General features: G+C 35.9%; 1 protein-coding gene and 1 long non-coding RNA gene across 5 annotated transcripts in view; one reads left to right on the plus strand and one right to left on the minus strand.

Annotated features, from left to right (window-relative positions):
- LOC141378753 (uncharacterized) overlaps window positions 1-17254 on the plus strand; it is a 246050-nt gene that overhangs the window by 188992 nt on the left and 39804 nt on the right. The gene's annotated exons all lie outside the window — the stretch shown is intronic.
- LOC110438122 (uncharacterized) lies at window positions 1100-4385 on the minus strand. 2 transcript variants are annotated; one of them, XR_012394058.1, is made up of 6 exons: window positions 4263-4385; window positions 3873-4016; window positions 3045-3161; window positions 2911-2952; window positions 2437-2567; window positions 1100-2097 (listed from the first exon to the last, which is right to left on the minus strand). It is a non-coding gene; the product is annotated as an uncharacterized lncRNA (long non-coding RNA). The 2 variants fall into 2 exon arrangements; XR_011007323.2 differs by lacking the exon at window positions 4263-4385 and having other exon boundaries at window positions 2481-2567; window positions 3873-3950.

The following is a 17254-nucleotide window of genomic DNA, read 5'->3' on the forward strand; positions in this document are numbered from 1 at the left end:
TTCCACTACACCTTGGTCTCACATTAATTTCAAAGGAGCCTTACCCTGTACTAAAATAGGCAACAACAGCCGAGGTGACTTCTAATGTAAATATCTATGTCTCTGTAACATACTAAAGTGAGGGAGTTGAGTGTGAGTAATTTATATGCTCCAACTATTAAACAGCAGACAACTGTGTACAATTTACTGTTTAATTCTCAATTCACTGTCTTACACTGACAGCAGAACCCAGGAGCCACTATTTCATTGCTAGGGAGGAAATGAAAGCTGCAAACACAATCACTACTTTTCTCTCTCTCAAAGTGGAACTTTGACCTGCTGCAAGAGGTAACGTTTTCTCTCCTCTTTTGGCTGTTATAGCAATATTTCTGTCTGCAAAGAAAGTTTTCTACCACGCCTATTGTGGATCAGCTGTGATAGCTGCAAATGTGTCCTTGTCACTGCTCAGTGAACAGCACTGACTGCCTATCACAACCCTTTCTGTTGAGAGTGTGGACATAACGATCAATCATAGGCATTTAAGGACTCTTTCTAAAAGCAAGCAGGATTAATATTTACATTTGTATATTCATTTTAAATGCGTATGTTGTCTTCTGTGCCTGTACTAGAGTTTTGTTTGATGCGTTCAATTCAATTCAATTCAGCTTTATTTGTATAGCGCTTTTACAATGTAGATTGTGTCAAAGCAGCTTCACATAAATGGTCATAGTAACTGGATCAGGGTAATTTAGTTTTTAGTGTTTAAGTTCAGTTCAGTTTAGCTCAGTTCAGTGTGGTTTCAAGAAGAGTATTTTCATTGAGCAGGTAAAATTAAAGCTAAAGTTTTCTGACTGCACTGTTAGACATTTCAAAGGGTTTTTACAGTAACTTACTGGCAACACTGTTGCCAGTAAGTTACTGTATTTTAAATTTACAGTATACAACTGTAAATCCGTTTACAGCATGTTACTGTAGTATCTGAAAATGGTTAACTACTGTAAAAACCTAAGTTAACAGTTAGCTACTGTAAACCTTTTATTTTGTCCTAAATATTTTATAATATAATTTTATTAATATTATTTTAATACTATAGACCTAAAAAAGACACAATTACAAAATATTAACAAAATAAACACTCTTTATTTAAAACATTGGAGATGCTTAAAACAAGCTTAAAAATGTGTAAAAACATTACATTTCAATCATTCAAAATATTTTATTTTAAGAAAAAAAAAACATTGAAAATGACAAAGCACATTAACATACATGTACAAAACTAATTTAAGTGTCTGACCTGCATATTGTTGAGAAAAAAAAACCCAATTGTACTAAGTACTACTGACATTAAACCAGACACAATTACAAAATATTCCATTCTTTAAAACATTAATAATGCTTAAAGCATTTAAGGAAAATGTGTGAAAATTACATTAAGCAATAAAATCAACACATTAAAAATAAATAAATCACACAAAGCACTAGAACATACATGTACAATAAAAATTTAAACTTCTGAATTGCATATTGTTGGAAAAATAAATATTTGTAACTATTAGCCGACTCAGAAACAACCCAACTTTAAAATATTACTAGTTCTGGTGTCAAATGCTCAACAAGGTCTGAATTCACATGTTCAAATGCAATTCATCTTTATTTCTATTGCACTTTTACAATGTAGATCAATGATGTCAAAGCAGCTTAACATAGAAGTTCTTATAAATTGAAGCTGCTTCAGTCCAGTTTTCAGAATTGAAGCAGTAAATGTCACTGCTGAAAGTCCAAACACTGAAGAGCAAATCCACCGATCCACCAATCGTAGCCAAGCGATCCAGTGGCGACAGTGGCATGGAAGAAACTTCACCAACTGACGAAAGTGTAGAATAAAAGCCCTTGAGTGAAACCAGGCTCAGTTGGGCACGACCAGTTCTCCTCTAGCCAAACTTGTGCAAGGCCGCAGTCTAGGCACCGGAAGCTTGAAAGTTCACCAGCGGGTGGTCAGGCTGGCCCATTGGATCAATGCGGAAACTCATTGATCACGTGTGTCTTTCAGGATTCACTCCTCCATGACCACCACAGCATCTGGTCAGGATTTGGCCCAGTCTAGGATTATGAAGAACTCTGGATAAGGACAAACAGACTAACATAAGCATAGAAGAAGCTTGTTTAAAAAAATAAATCATATACTGGTTAATTATTTTGAAGCATGGCAGCTAGGTTGGGGTAGTTTTCAGCTGGTACTGAGCAACTGGCTCCTGCTCATAATCTGCTCACTACCATGTTTAAAAGATAACTAACCAGAATGTCCTGTTTATTTTTTCCCCTAACAAGGTTTTACAAAAACATTGAAGCATTTGTGATGGGTTGATTCACAGCAGGACAGATTAGACTATTTGTTTTATGTATTCCTAATAAACTAAAACAGACTGAATACTGATACAATTATTGAGAGTGTCTCACCTAATCCAAGTTCTCAGTTAGCTGGTGAAAGAAGGATAACTCACTGTTGTTCATGGTTGTCATTCTCTTCACTACTTCTCCTGCCTTCTTCTGGCTCACTCTGGTTGTTGCTGTGCATTTTGTTTCATCCTCTGGAATTATTTATACAAAATTTTTTATTACTTTATTTAATATAATAATATTTATTATTTAATATTACAAAATATTTAGGCAACATGAAATGGGGAAAAAGACATTTAATACATAGACAAATGCATGTATCCCAATACTAATTATTGTATTTTGAAATGTCTGACCCATGACAGACCTCAATCTGCTCAAAAATATTATAAACAAAGATAAAAAAAACCTACTAAATGGTTTAATAAAAAAGGGAAAAAGATTTTTTATTTAGCTAGCAACTAAACATGTGACACATTTTGTATTAAAAGTAACGTTACTATATTGAGAAACAAATAGATGTACAGTACTTACTGTTGTATGAGGTCCAGTTTGCACAGGCAGGCTCCCAGTATTCTATATTGAGACCATAAAAAAGCCAAAAATACAGATAAGAATACCATGCTACAATCCACAACCTCCACACAACTTTTTTTTTATTTGTTTACCTTGGTTGCTTACTGGTCTTGCTTATTTTTTAAGCATAAGGCTGTGCTGATCAAGATGTTCCTCCGAAATGCTGTTTGTTTCATCAGACAAAACCTGGTGCTGTGCTCGTGCCATATCTAAACAGAAAAAAATATAATGGTAACAATTATGTTAAACCAAATGTAAAGAGTTGTGATAAAAAAAAATAATTAGCAAACAATAAATAGCAAAAAGGTGGTTATTAGCATAATGCATAGAGGTAAAGTTGGTTTTATATTAGCAGATTCAGACTTCCCCCTTAATAATTTAATTTCATAAAAGTATTATTTGCAAACTCTAAATAGCGAAATCATTTTAGCAGCTAATGACTATCAAAGTACAACATGCTCACGGTCAAATAAACAGTGTTAATGTTGATTTCAAGTCATACTGGCATGCTAATTCTGATCGAATATTCAAAGTAACATGGTAAACAGTATAGAGTCTTCTAAATGAACGAATGTGCGAATATAAAACCAACTTTACCTCTATGCATATTGTAGATTTACGTTAACGTTCTTATAGGTTACGTCGCGATGTTATTTTCTCAAGCTAACGTTATAAGTTACTCTAAACCAGAGAAAAATAAGTTCACAACATCTGATATATATAGTATAAATCAATATAAGTTAAACGTTGCACGTTAAAATGAGTTTGAGTTCAATTCAGTATAAACTTAGCTCAGTTTAGCTAACAGTTAACATTACCATTTTAAGATCGCTTCAGCTAATGTTGCCGAGCAAACAAATGCTAATAGAGGTGCTCAAATCAATGTCGAGTGTTGTCAGCACAGACAGACGCGCTTTTACCTGGATTATTTGATGGTCTTTCATTCATATTCTTCTGGGGGAAAACACTCTCTGCCGGACCGTTGTCTCGTGCTAAGTGTCCTCCAAAACTGTCTGCATACCTCTGGTTCCCTCCTAAACCAAAACCCGCTGCAACACCGGTTCCTATGTAAATAAATAAAAAAGATATGACGAGAAAAATGGCTAATAGTCATGAACAGTCTTATTTAAAGTAATAGTAGTGTTAATGTAATAAATTAAATAAAGGTTACATCTTAATAGATGATATATTTCTCAAATGGGCGAAATAACGCCAAGCCAGAGAAAATAATATTAGCCAACTTTATACTTTACTTTGTTCTATTCTCGTCCACAAAACATTCTGTAAAATGAAACACTGCCTCAGCTTACCAGAGTAAAGTTTGTTAAATCCAGTATGTTCTTCAGGCACACTAATAAATTGTCCTCCAGAATTGCTCCAGGGTCCTCAGGCAAAATGTGGTGCAGAGTAGTCGAATCGCCGCAAGGTGGCGTTGAAGCAGTTGTGGAAAATACAGTATAATACACGAATTTTTACAAATACAGTACATCGCTGTATATGTTGTTCGACGTCACACTAAATTCCCATAATGCAACGGTAAATACAGTTATTTACCGTAAAAAGAATTTGCAGTATTACACTGGGTGAAATACAGTAAATAACTGTGTAATTTACAGAAATGTCTAACAGTGTGCTTGCATTTAAAAAAATAAATAAAATTGTATTTTTGTGTATGGAAGTATAAAATTGTATATGCAAAACATCATCAATGCACGGTGATACATCGAGATTGAACCAAATCGATGACATGATAATCAAAACTGAACCGTAGTACCAGTGTAGGTTTACACCGCTACCAAAAACATTCATGTCCAATTAGATTCATCCAAGAATAAGTTTTGCTCATCATCCTCCAAAAAATAATCTGCTATCGAACAATTTATATCATACTTGGGGCAACTCCATTGAGATTTATATGAAATTAGCTGTTTAAAACTTCACAATCACATCTTCAAGCTCATAACTTTTGATCTGGAATTCATCAATGCATACTATAAGTATCTAATAACCAAATTATTTTGACGCAAATTAGCCATAAAATGAATTCACAATAAGCTGGATATCTTGACATTCATTTTCTTTTCACTTAGTCCCTTTTTTAATCTGGGGTCGCCACAGCGGAATGAACCGGCAACTTATCCAGCATATGTTTTATGCAACGGATGCTCTTCCAACATCCGTCGTCCTTGAACATTAAATATTGCATTAAATATAAAGCATTTGCTGTGAACTAGCGGAACTAAACAGAAGTGCAAAAATAACCCTTTTTATGTTTGAAATTCTTTTTTACACAATTGACAGTTGGTCAGGTGATAAATTGACATTTTTTTGGTATGTTTTGATCATACAGTTGATGTCAGAATTATTAGCCCCCTGTTTTTGTTTTTTTTCTTCCCAATTTCTGTTTAATGTAGAAAAGATGTTTCATGACTGGGAAACCCATACACACTCATTCGCACTCATACTATGGAAAATTTTTTGGCTTACCCAATTGACCTAAAGCGCATTACTTTAGACTTGTGAAGGAAACCGGAGCACCCGGAGGAAATCCATGTGATCACAGGGAGAACATGCAAACTTCACACAGAAATGCCAACTGGTCTAGCCAGGACTCGAACCAGCAACCTTCTTGCTGTGAGGTGATCATGCTACCCACTTCGCCATTGTGACGCCCCACACAAATTATCTCAAGCTATTTTTATTTTTGAAGTAAGCATTACATCAACAGGAGACACCTTTGCTGATCATAATTTACATTTTATATTTAAAATGAATCATATATTTACCAGCGCATATTGGTGTATACATTTGCAGTACGTTCAACTGTAAACAGAGAAAAATCTGTTTTGTAACTAATCTTTAGCTACTTCAGTTACTGAAAATAAAAATATACAAATGTTGTTTGACACTGAAATGAGATTAAAAAAAAAAAAAAAACATAAGAAGACTTCTCTTAATCAGTTTTGTAAGTAAGCGTTATGTTTCCAGCCACTTTCAATTAAGAATAAAAACATAATTTACACTTGACTATGGAAGGAGATTTAAATAAGATTAATAAATAAAACATACTGTTCACTGGAAAAGTAAAGAAGACTGCGCTTGATGTTGAATTTACGGCACTTTACATTTTGCATCAAGGGAGTTCCGAGGCTTGGTTTTTATCAACATGCTTTGTTTAATCTGGAGGAAAGGCAGATGGTGCCTCTTAATTAATATTTAATCAACACTCGCTGAACACTGCTATCTATTTTGCTGAAGGAATTAACTTTAAATTTATATCCTTGCATGCAGCAGGGAACTTTAACAGAGGAGACGGGAACATGTTTCGTTTAACTGTGACGTCAACTTCAGCTTTAGCTTCCCTTAATTTTGTAACATTTAAGTGCAGATTTTTATGTATGCACTTTTATCTCTGATCCGTATATGAGGTTAAATATGTATTAAAGTTTAAGTGGCATTTGAATGTAGTAGGCAGTAATGGAAGCTTATCTGTTTGCATGCAGGAAGGAACAGATTGATTTAGTCGGCTTTTCCTCGTCTTTGAACATTGAACATTGCATTAAATATAAAGCATATGCTGGGAACTAGCGGAACTAAACATAAGTGCAAAAATAACCCTTTTTATGTTTGAAATTCATTTTTAGACAATTGACAGTTGGTCAGGTTATAAATTGACATATTGTTGGTATGTTATGATCATACGGTTGCAGAATTATTAGCCCCCTGTTTATTTTTTTCCCCAATTTCTGTTTAATGTAGAGAAGATGTTTTCAACACATTTCTAAACATAATAGTTTTGATGACTTATTTCTTATAAAAAAAATTCAACAGTTCTATACAGCTTAAAGGGCACCTAGTTTACCCCTTTTTAAAGATTTAATATTAATATTATGGTTCTTCTGAGTGTGCTAGTTTAGGTTCAGTTCAAAACACAATCCAGAGTTGTTTCATCATAATGTGTTGAAAAATGTTATTTTGGTGGCGTGTACACAGCTCGCTGTTTTAGGGGTGTGTTGCTTTACATTAAAATTAGCTTAGACTTCCCGCCCAACTTAACAAGGGGGCGGAGCCAAGAGCTCCCCTGCTCTGTGTTTGGCAACAGACAGGCAGACAGAGAGAAGCAACATGAGTGACAGGACAAGCATTCAGCCGTACATGTATGACTCGGACACAGACCAAGCAGAGAGTACAAAATCATTTGTGCCTCTGTATAGTTTTACAGTCAACTGTGTGCTAGTTTAAAGTTCCAAGCTTGTACCCCGAGACTAATAACCACGTACACTGAATAACTTTGACAGAGGCACTGGATGCACCGTTCAGAAGCCACAGACTTGAAGCGCCATTGTGTGTTTCCTGATAGAAACCTATGTTTAGAATTCTAAGTGCATGGCGCTGCGTGGTGCGACGTTTCGCGTCGCCGAGCGGCACTTCTGGTGTGCGACCTGCAGGTAAGTTCGTTAGTTTATTTTCAATGGAGAGACGCGCACGTGAGGCAACACACTCGCACTTTCCAGCTGCACCTAAGATCAAAGGGAGCTTCGGTGACCGCGAGAAATGCAAACGGCTGAAGTTTAAGGAAGATGCAATGAAAAGTACAGGTTTGCAAACCCACTTTAAGTTACAAACAATAATTCCAATGAGAGCGATCATGTGGTGAATTTTGATCTTGTGTTGAGCCCAATGAGCCTTACATGTAAAAAGAGAGCAAGTGTGTTCCTTTGATTACATTGCTTTGACTCGCACGCTAAAAATGACTGACGTGAAACAACAAACTGAGGCCATGGTAATGCAAGCCTGTCAATCAATATTGGTGGGCAGGGGGATCGCACTCCTACGTCAAGTTGGGGTCGATATAAAAACCGCTCTAAATGGTCCAACGTTTTTATTTTGTTAAATTGAAAAAAAAGGACTGGGTGTGTTTATATCTCACCAATATGACAATCTATTTACTATGCCTACACGTATGTCTGTCCAAACAGCCTGAAAAGTCGATTTTTCACCAGAGTTGCCCTTTAAAGTGACTTTTAAAGACTTAACTATGTTAATTAGGTTAACTAGGCAGGTAATGGTAATTAGACAAGTTATTATATTATGATAGTTTGCTCTGTAGACTATCGAAAAAAAAAATTACTTAAAGGGGCTAATAATTTTGACCTGGATTGGCTTTTAAAAAATAAAAACTGCTTTCATTCTAGCTGAAATAGTCAAATAAAACTTAATCCAGAAGAAAAAATAATATCTGACATACTGTGAAAATGTATTAGCTCTGTTAAACATCAGTTAGTAAATAAAAAAATAAATAAATCAAAGGGGGGCTAACAATTCTGACTTCAACTGTAAATATCAAAGTAAAAAAACAACAACAACAAAAAACATCTATAGAAAATAACAAGGATCTACGAATTTTGAACACTAAATGGATCATTATCAAAGTATTTTTTATTTTATTTTAACTTTAATAAACATGGAACTGCACAACCGGATGCACCAAATGTTTGACCAGGGAAAATTATCGGGTAAAATGGATGCAAAGGTATCAACCAAAAATTGGTCTTGCTACAGCAGTTTTCGGCACACTTATTTTATGGGACACAGAAACGGCTTTCACTAGATGCAGAAAATGGAGAACGTTCCTTGGTCACAGTTCAAAATAAGTCAGCATTTGGCGCTGTGGATCACACTTATCACTTATCACACTTAGCATGATAACATGTTGTAGATATGGAGGTTTAGTTTGTCGCCATGATTTAATGACATGAGTTTAATCTTGCATTGTTTGGCACACATAGTATGATTAGTGGAAAGAGTACTGAAAAATCATACTCAAGTAAAAGTACCATTACTTGCCCTAAAATATAGTGCAAGTAGAGTAAAAGTATCCATTGTAAATATTACTCAAAGTATTGTAAAAAGTAGCCCTTTCAAAAGTAAAAGTAGTGAGTATAGTACGCTGGGAAAGGTTGATGCGTTTACTTGTAATTTGTGCGTGTGTTTGTAAACGTAACATTCTGTAGTGCATTTATAGTTATAGTTTAAGGACATTTTGGTCATCATATCTTAAACGTGCCATTTTCTCATCAGTGATATGCAGTCTAAACAGTCTCTGGGTCATTGCGTGTAAAGTATCTTCTTGGACACTTTTAATGCTTCCAAACAGTTTGCTGAATGTCTTAAGGTGGTTAGTTTACTTTCTATTTGCAATTTGATTGGACAAGAATCACAAGACTGATTTTCTAATCCCATTGACAGGAAATAATAAAGTAGCGACTGCAAGTTGAAGGAAAGTAGTGGAGTAAAAGTACCAATACTGCACAAAAACAATGTACTCAAGGGAAAGTAAAAGTACACATTTTTTTATAACTAATTAGTAAAGTACAATTCCTGATAAAACTACTCAGTTACAGTAATTTAAGTATTTATAAGTTGTTACATTACACGTCTGGATTCAAATGTGCTTCCCATCTGGGAAGATGAATTACATATCCTCTCCTTTTTAAGTGGAAAAACATGCTGACCTGCTGGAGAGTTTTCCTGTGCTCAAGTTCACCACTGCGCTCAAGGTTAACCGATAGCAAGAATATTGACAGATTAGAACTATCATGTTTAAAAATATAATTTAATAAATTGTCCTTTTTTTCTTTCAAATTAAAACTGTTTTGCTGCATGAGCAAGAAATTCTACTAGACGGTCATAATTGCTTTTATAGAGATCAAAAAACTGTGCTCTTTAACTTGACAGCAAATTCTAGAACAAAATTACAATATCAGAAAATAAATATCTCTAAAATGAAATAAAGTTTTACCCATATCTGAAATTGGTTTTCTGCTTTTAACCCATTCAAGTGTGCACACACACACACATTTTTAAATGGGGAGTGAGGGCTCACACACAAACACACACTGTGAGCATACACCCGGAGCAGTGGACAGCTATTGCTTCCAGCACCCGGGGAGCAATTAGGGGTTAGGTGCCTTGCTCAAAGGCAGCTCAGCTGGATATCAAAGATTGAGTAGTCAGCTTAATACTTAATAGCAAACTTTACACTCACTCGCTCACTATCCTTGGGCTTAGTCCCCAATTTAAAAGGGGTCTATTTATCTGGGAATGAACCACCAATTACTCCGGCATATATGCTTTATGCAATGGATTTCCTTCTAGCGGCAACCCTTAATAATTATGTTATTTCATTTTTTTTTTATTTAAAACATTTTACAATAATTGTATATTTTGTAAAATAGTAATTACCCTGTTGAAAGCAAGAGATGCTAAAAGACATAGGTGCTGTTTTATAGAATAGCTATATTTATGACAGCTCTTAAATTACTTCACTTACTTTTCAAGTGCGATGCGGTGACGCAGTGGGTAGCGATCTCACCTCACAGCATGAAGGTCACTGATTCCAGCCTCGGCTGTGTCAGTTGGCATTTCTGTGTGGAGTCTGCATGCTCTCCCTTCGTTCGCGTGGGTTTCCTCCGGGTGCTCCGGTTTACCCCACAGTCCAAAAACGAGCGTTATAGGTGACTTGGGTAAGTTAAATTGTCTGTAGTGGTTGTATGTGAATGGGAATGTATGGGTATTTCCCAGAGATGGGTTGCGGCTGGAAGGGCATCATTCATTCATTCATTCATTTTCTTTTCGGCTTAGTCCCTTTATTAAACCTGGGTCGCCAAAGTGGAATGAACCACCAACTTATCCAGCACATTTTTTTACGCAGCGGATGCCCTTCCAGCCCTTCTGGGAAACATCCACACACACATTCATACACTACCGACAATTTAGCCTACCCAATTCACCTGTACCGAATGTCTTTGGACTGTGGGGGAAAACGGAGCACCCGGAGGAAACCCACGCAAACACAGGGAGAACGTGCAAACTCCAACACAGTAACGCCTACTGAGCCGAGGATCGAACCAGCGACCCAGAGACCTTCTTGCTGTGGGGCGACAGCACTACCTACTGTGCCAATGCGTCGCCCTGGAAGGGCATCGGCTGTGTAAAACATATGCTGGATAAGTTGGCGGTACAATCTGCTGTGGCAACCCCAGATTATTAAAGCGACTAAGCCGAAAAGAATGAATGAATATTATAGAGAAATAATTATATTACTAAAGAAATTGGTATGGCGACACGGTGGCTCAGTGGTGGAGTTTGTATGTTCTCCCTCATTGCAGATGGAAGGCAACCGCTGAAGAATAAAGAAACTAAACCAAAGGAAAATACTTTTTTTTTAAAAATTGTATCACATTTTCAAAAATCTGAAATTTGAATTTGGAACACAAACATTTTTAGGAGCAAACATTAAATCCTATCTGGTATGCATACTTCATCAACACATCCCTTAAAATTTAGGAATTACGCCAGAATGTGAAGCGTACATGATATTTTTTGACTATTCGAATACATTCAAGCACATATATACACTGATTGATGTCATCAAACGTGTTGACTATTTTCATTTTCTTGTCGGCTTAGTCCCTTTATTAATCTGGGGTCGCCACAGCGGAATGAACCGCCAACTTATCTTGCACATTTTTATGCAGAGGATGCCCTTTCAGCCGCAACCCATCTCTGGGAAACATCCACATACACATTCACACACACACACTCATACACTACGGACAATTTAGCCTACCCAATTCACCTGTACCGCAGGTCTTTGGACTGTGGGGGAAACCGGATCACGCGGAGGAAACCCATGTGAATGTGGCTCTGCGCCAAAGCCCGAATCTAAAAGCGAGACGTGACTTTTAAGGGGCTGTTTCATATGGATTTATTAATCAATCTTACTGTTCAGTGAACGTAAACTGCCATAGATTATTAAATACGCAAACCTCTCACTGCATAACAGCTGCGCACCTTCAGCAAACCTCATTCCTGCAGCATGAGGGCTTTATGATTGTTTATGAGCGCCAAAAGTGGCGGATCTGTTCGGCAAAATATCTGACTGCGTGTCACCGCATCCCTAAGGACTGTTTGGCGAAATATTTGACTGCATGTGAAACGTAACTTTTTTTACCTTCCTCCTAATGCAACTAATATAGCATTTATTTTGCTAAATGAATTGATACAATTTATTTAGCAAAGATGCTTTTAATTGATCAAAACAGTAAAAATTTGTATAATGTTATGAAAGATTTCAAATAAATGCAGATCTTTTAATTGTTACTCATGCAATAAGTAAATAGATGCAGCCAAATTTATACAATAAAATTACAATATTTAATATATAGACTTATTGTTAGAACAGCAATGTATTTTTTATCTTTGTGAGCCTAAAATGTTGCACCGTGTGTATTTCATCAAACAAGTGATCCATACCTGATATACAGTGCACTTTCATTTACAAACATACACAGCTCTTTCATAATCCACTAGCTTTTGGAAATCTATGTTTAATCTCTGTTAGAAAAAAGATTTGAATCTGTTATTTTTCGGCTCTGAGCAGACAGATGGTGGTTTGTCCATTAACTGTAATCTTTTGAAGCAGAGTGGAAGAAGTGTAGATTGGGGATGGCCTAGGTTTAATACTGTGAAATCCAAAGGTTTTAGCCATGCTTTAGTGATGTTACACATATGGCTGAACATCTGGGTAGAGCTGTGAGCAAAGCAAATCAACGCTGCCTGCTTTGAAGTCTTACTTTTTGGAAGCAAAGCAGACAAGACATACAAATAGAGAAGTTAGCTAAATGAGCCCAGACATCTTAATGTGTTATCTTAACTAAACCATTACATGACAAACTGCCATATTATAGGACACGTTGTCATGTATCTGTGCTATGTTCTAATTAAATGTTTAAGATGTATGTAAATTAATATAGGCTATTTCTAATTAAATTAATATTATGAGAAACATTAACAATCCACCAAAATGTTTGAGTTGTTGAGATGTTAAAATGGAGGTTAATTGTAATGCAGTACAATCAGTACAAATCAGTTACATTCATACAAAAGAACATGCTTTCTAGCGTAAAATGTTGTTGATGAAATTCATTTAATTATACAAGATCAAGGTGTTGCATGTGGTGTGGCTTTGCTCCACTTATTCGATATCGGTCCATGTCTAAAATATTCTGAAGCAGCAATAATGTTTTGTACTATTGTTATAGTTAGCTTGAGATTTCCGCTTTTTTAAAGAAAAAAAAAACATTTTAAATATATGTCCCTTTAAGAAAATATCTTAAATAATTGGTAATCCAGCAACCACAGTAATGAAACCCTTGGGAACAACTCTGGTCGCAACCAAAGTTCACAGTAATTGTGTTCTCTGGACTGCGTCACAGCTCATTACCATAAAGTTGACTTGATTTCAACTCTCCTCAACGCCCACTCCGGTGCTCGACGCTTATCAATTTCAGCTCTCAGTGAAAATGAATGACTTCCGGCTACTTTGACTATCTCGCTGCTTCTGGTGTGAATGCACAGTAAGACTTTGCACAAAAATGACAAACAACAAAAAATAAGGTCAAGAATCTTGGTGCTATTCTGAAGTCAAATATGAGTTTTAGAAGTCATGTCAAATCAGTAAGTAAATCAGCATACTAGCATTTCAAAACATTGCAAGAATCAGATGCTTTGTTTCAGTGAGAACTTGTTCATGCTTTTATCACCAGTAGGGCGAAGTACTGTAATGGACTCCTCTCTGGCTTTCCAAAAAAAAAAAAAAAAAACAGCTCATCCAGAATGCTGCGGCCAGGACTCTGGCCAGAGCCAGAAGATCAGAGCACATCACACCTGTCCTCAGGTCTTTACACTGGCTCTCAGGTACATTCGGAATATATTTTAAAGTATTATTACTTGTCTATAAATCCCCAAATGGCCTTAATACATTACAAATATGCTCAGTGAACACAAACCTAATGGATCACCTAGGATAAAATAAATTTTAAATTTTAAGAGTTCAGTCAAAGCAAGGTGAATCTGCCATCAGCTATTACATCCCCGCTGCTGGAATCAGCTTCCAGAAATGATCAGATGTGCTCCAACGCTAGGCACATGCAAATCAAGACTTAAAACAAATCTGTTTTGCTGTGCCTTTACTGAATGAGCACTGTGCTACATCCGATAAATCGCACTATTATGTCTTACTTTTCTTTTTCATTCTTCAAAAACTTGAACACATTTTAAGTCTGTTTTTAATCATTTTATTCTTTGTTGATTTTATTTTCTTATACTTGTTTCTTTTATGTTTATGTAAAGCATTTTGGATTACCATTGTGTAAGTAATGTGCTAAATAAACTTGCCTTGCCTTGCTTTAAGTTATAGATTATAATTTTTATTGAATTAACAAACATACCTTATATATATATTGTTGTCTGGTTTGGTCATGTAAATTGGGAATTTAATATGGTAATGAGCTGAGACTATTGTATTTTATTTAACAGATTGAGATATTTTTAGATAATGTAAGAATGGGTTTTAACCACCGCGGGTCGAACTGTAGTTCTGCCGAATGACCAAAAAGTTATCAGCATCATCTTAAAAAAACTGTACATTTTTAGTCAAACCAATCTTCTGCAATTTTATACCAAAGACGCAGTATTACTTAGTTTAAAATGTGGAAAAGCATTGATATTATGTAATTTTATTGTATTGCAATATGAAGCAATTAAGTGTTGATGTTAAATCAAAAGTAATTCACAAAAACTTGAAAATTTAATGATTTAATGACAATTATTCTCTATGGTTACAACAGAATTAATTACGAAATAACTGTATAAAATGGAAAATATGAAATGATAAAACATATGATATTAATTGTACCCAGATTAAATGTAAAATTACAGTTACCAGAGGTAGAAGGAGAGACAAAGGGAGGGAGAGACAAAGAGAGGAAGTAGGCCTCAAAGAGGCAGAGAAGATAGACTCCAGAGAAGGAGAGGAGCAGAGCAGGAGAGCGCAGACCAGAAAACAGGCCCCGATTAGAGGCAGAGGAGAGTTTACCACCTATTTTGTATCTTTCTTGACCATGTGACTAAAGTGCAAATACTGAGACATTCAAACTGACCAATCAACATGTGACCACATCTTAAAACCCCCAAAGTCCTAATACCAGGCCCTCATCTGCCTTTGGAATTTGTGTGAGCCTTCTTTGTTGAAAAAGACATATAAACAAATGCATATGATAATTCTCATTTCTACAATAATATATAAAGTGGCAGTTGGTGAACTTTAAACTCCTTTTCAAGTTACCTCTTTATTTGACGAAAAGTAATTTTTACAACAGACACTATTGTTAAAGGTCCCATGAAATTAAAATAAAGATTTTGTAGATGTTTGTGTCAGTTTTTGAAGTGTGTTCTCAAACAGTGACAAAATTTAGGTTTAGAAGATAAAAAACTGAAATAAACATTTGAAGCTTGTAGTTTTTCCACTTCAGCCTAAAAGAATCAACTGTTTTATTCACGTAACGGCATACTTCAGTTTCTCATCAAATCATAATCAATCAAATGCTCTCTGATGTCTGACATGCCCCGCCCCCTTCAAGACACTTCTCATTTGCTTTTCATTTGATGCAGTTAAGCTCAACCACTCTCACTGGCAGAGCAGTAATAAATCAAAACACTATTGGCTGTTTTTTAAAAGGGGAGGAGCTACACTATGTCCCGTCCTCTCTTCGTGTTGAGATTCATCAACATCGGAAAAAAAAGGCATATTTCAAAGCACTTCACGGGACTTTTAATACAACCGTAACAGACTTGACAGAAGACTCTAGAAGGTTTTACTTTTGAATTGGTGCTTGATCACAGTTAATGATGGGTAAATGTGCATTGTTTATCTGTCAGGAAAGATAATCAAAAAAAACAGCTCTAAGCTGTTTTGTTCATTGTAGGCCTGCTTTGTACTAATTATAAATAATTAGTCCCTCCAGGATTTTGGAAGTTCAATCATTCTTGAGATTAGCAAAAGTCCAATTTTACAAGAAGTTTGTGCATTTTAACAGCATAACACAAGTATGAAATAAATGATGGCAAATGTTTTGAGAACAGGCATCACAAAATCATAATACAAAAAATAATGTAGATGCAACACGGTGGCTTAGTGGTTAGCACTGTCACCTCACAGCAAAAAGGTTGCTGGTTGAAGTCCCAGCTGGACCTGTTGGCATTACTGTGTGGAGTTCTCCCTGTATTCATGTGGATTTCTTCTGAGTGCTCTCATTTCCCCCACAGTTCAAAGACATGCACTATAGGTGAATTGAATAAACTACATTGACCGTAGTGTGTGAATAAGTGTGTATGGGTGTTTCCCAATACTGGGTTGCAGCTGGAAGGACATCCGCTGTGAAAAACATATGCTGGATAAGCTGGTGGTTCATTCCGCTGTGGCGAACTCTGATAAATAAAGGGACTAAGCCAAAGGAAAATTAAGGAATAAATGAAAAAATAATGTGATCCTGAAAGGACTGAATTACAGTGTAAAACGTTTAATGTATGAAACATTATAATATGGATAATTTAATTATTTTACAGCCCAACCCATCAAAATTATGGACAATAAGAAAGTCTAACACTTTTATTTGTGTCAGCTTCAAAAAATTGTTCTTGAGAAATTTTGTTTATTGCTCCTCACAGCAGACCAAATTTATAAACCCCTGTTTAGAGTGTAATGAAATTAATTGCTTTGTAATGGCACAGATATACAGAGAACTAAAATTAACACAATAAAATACAGCCAAATGAAGCATTTATAAAAATGTGGCGTGCAAACAGAGCAACCTATATCAGAATCCTAGGGAGCACTTCCCTATGTACTCCTTTGTTCCTGTTCCTGCCATTTGTTAATGTTCATCTGTGTCACCTGTGTTCATCCCCTGTATGTAATCATTGACATCATCCCCAGTGTATTTAAGTCCCTGTGTTTAGCCATTTGTTGTCTGGTATTCTCTCTGTTGTTGTCTGTCCTTGTATGTGTATTGATAATAAATGTTTTGATAATCCTGAGATCCTGTGCTGTCCTGTAGTGAACCAGTTGTGACAGCTAAATTTCTAAACCAGGGGTTGGCAAACTGGAGTGATTAGAGTTGGAGCTAAACTGTGAAGGATACCGGCTCTCCAGGACCGAGTGTACCCACCCCTGTTGTAATCAATGTTTGACTTCATATTGTGTATAACTTGTGATTTCCTGTATTGTATTGGATAGGTCTTGCATATCCATGTTTATTAAGGAAACAGGAATGTGAGTGTTTCTGACTGAGCAATAATTCACTCATTTTGGGGGATTTCTTAGCAATTTTAATTTTATATTTCGGCTAACACGCTGAAAGACATCCACAATTAGAGGCATACATCAAGAAGAAAATGT

This window comes from Danio rerio, chromosome 18, assembly GCF_049306965.1.
Source record: "Danio rerio strain Tuebingen ecotype United States chromosome 18, GRCz12tu, whole genome shotgun sequence".
NCBI lineage: Eukaryota > Metazoa > Chordata > Actinopteri > Cypriniformes > Danionidae > Danio > Danio rerio.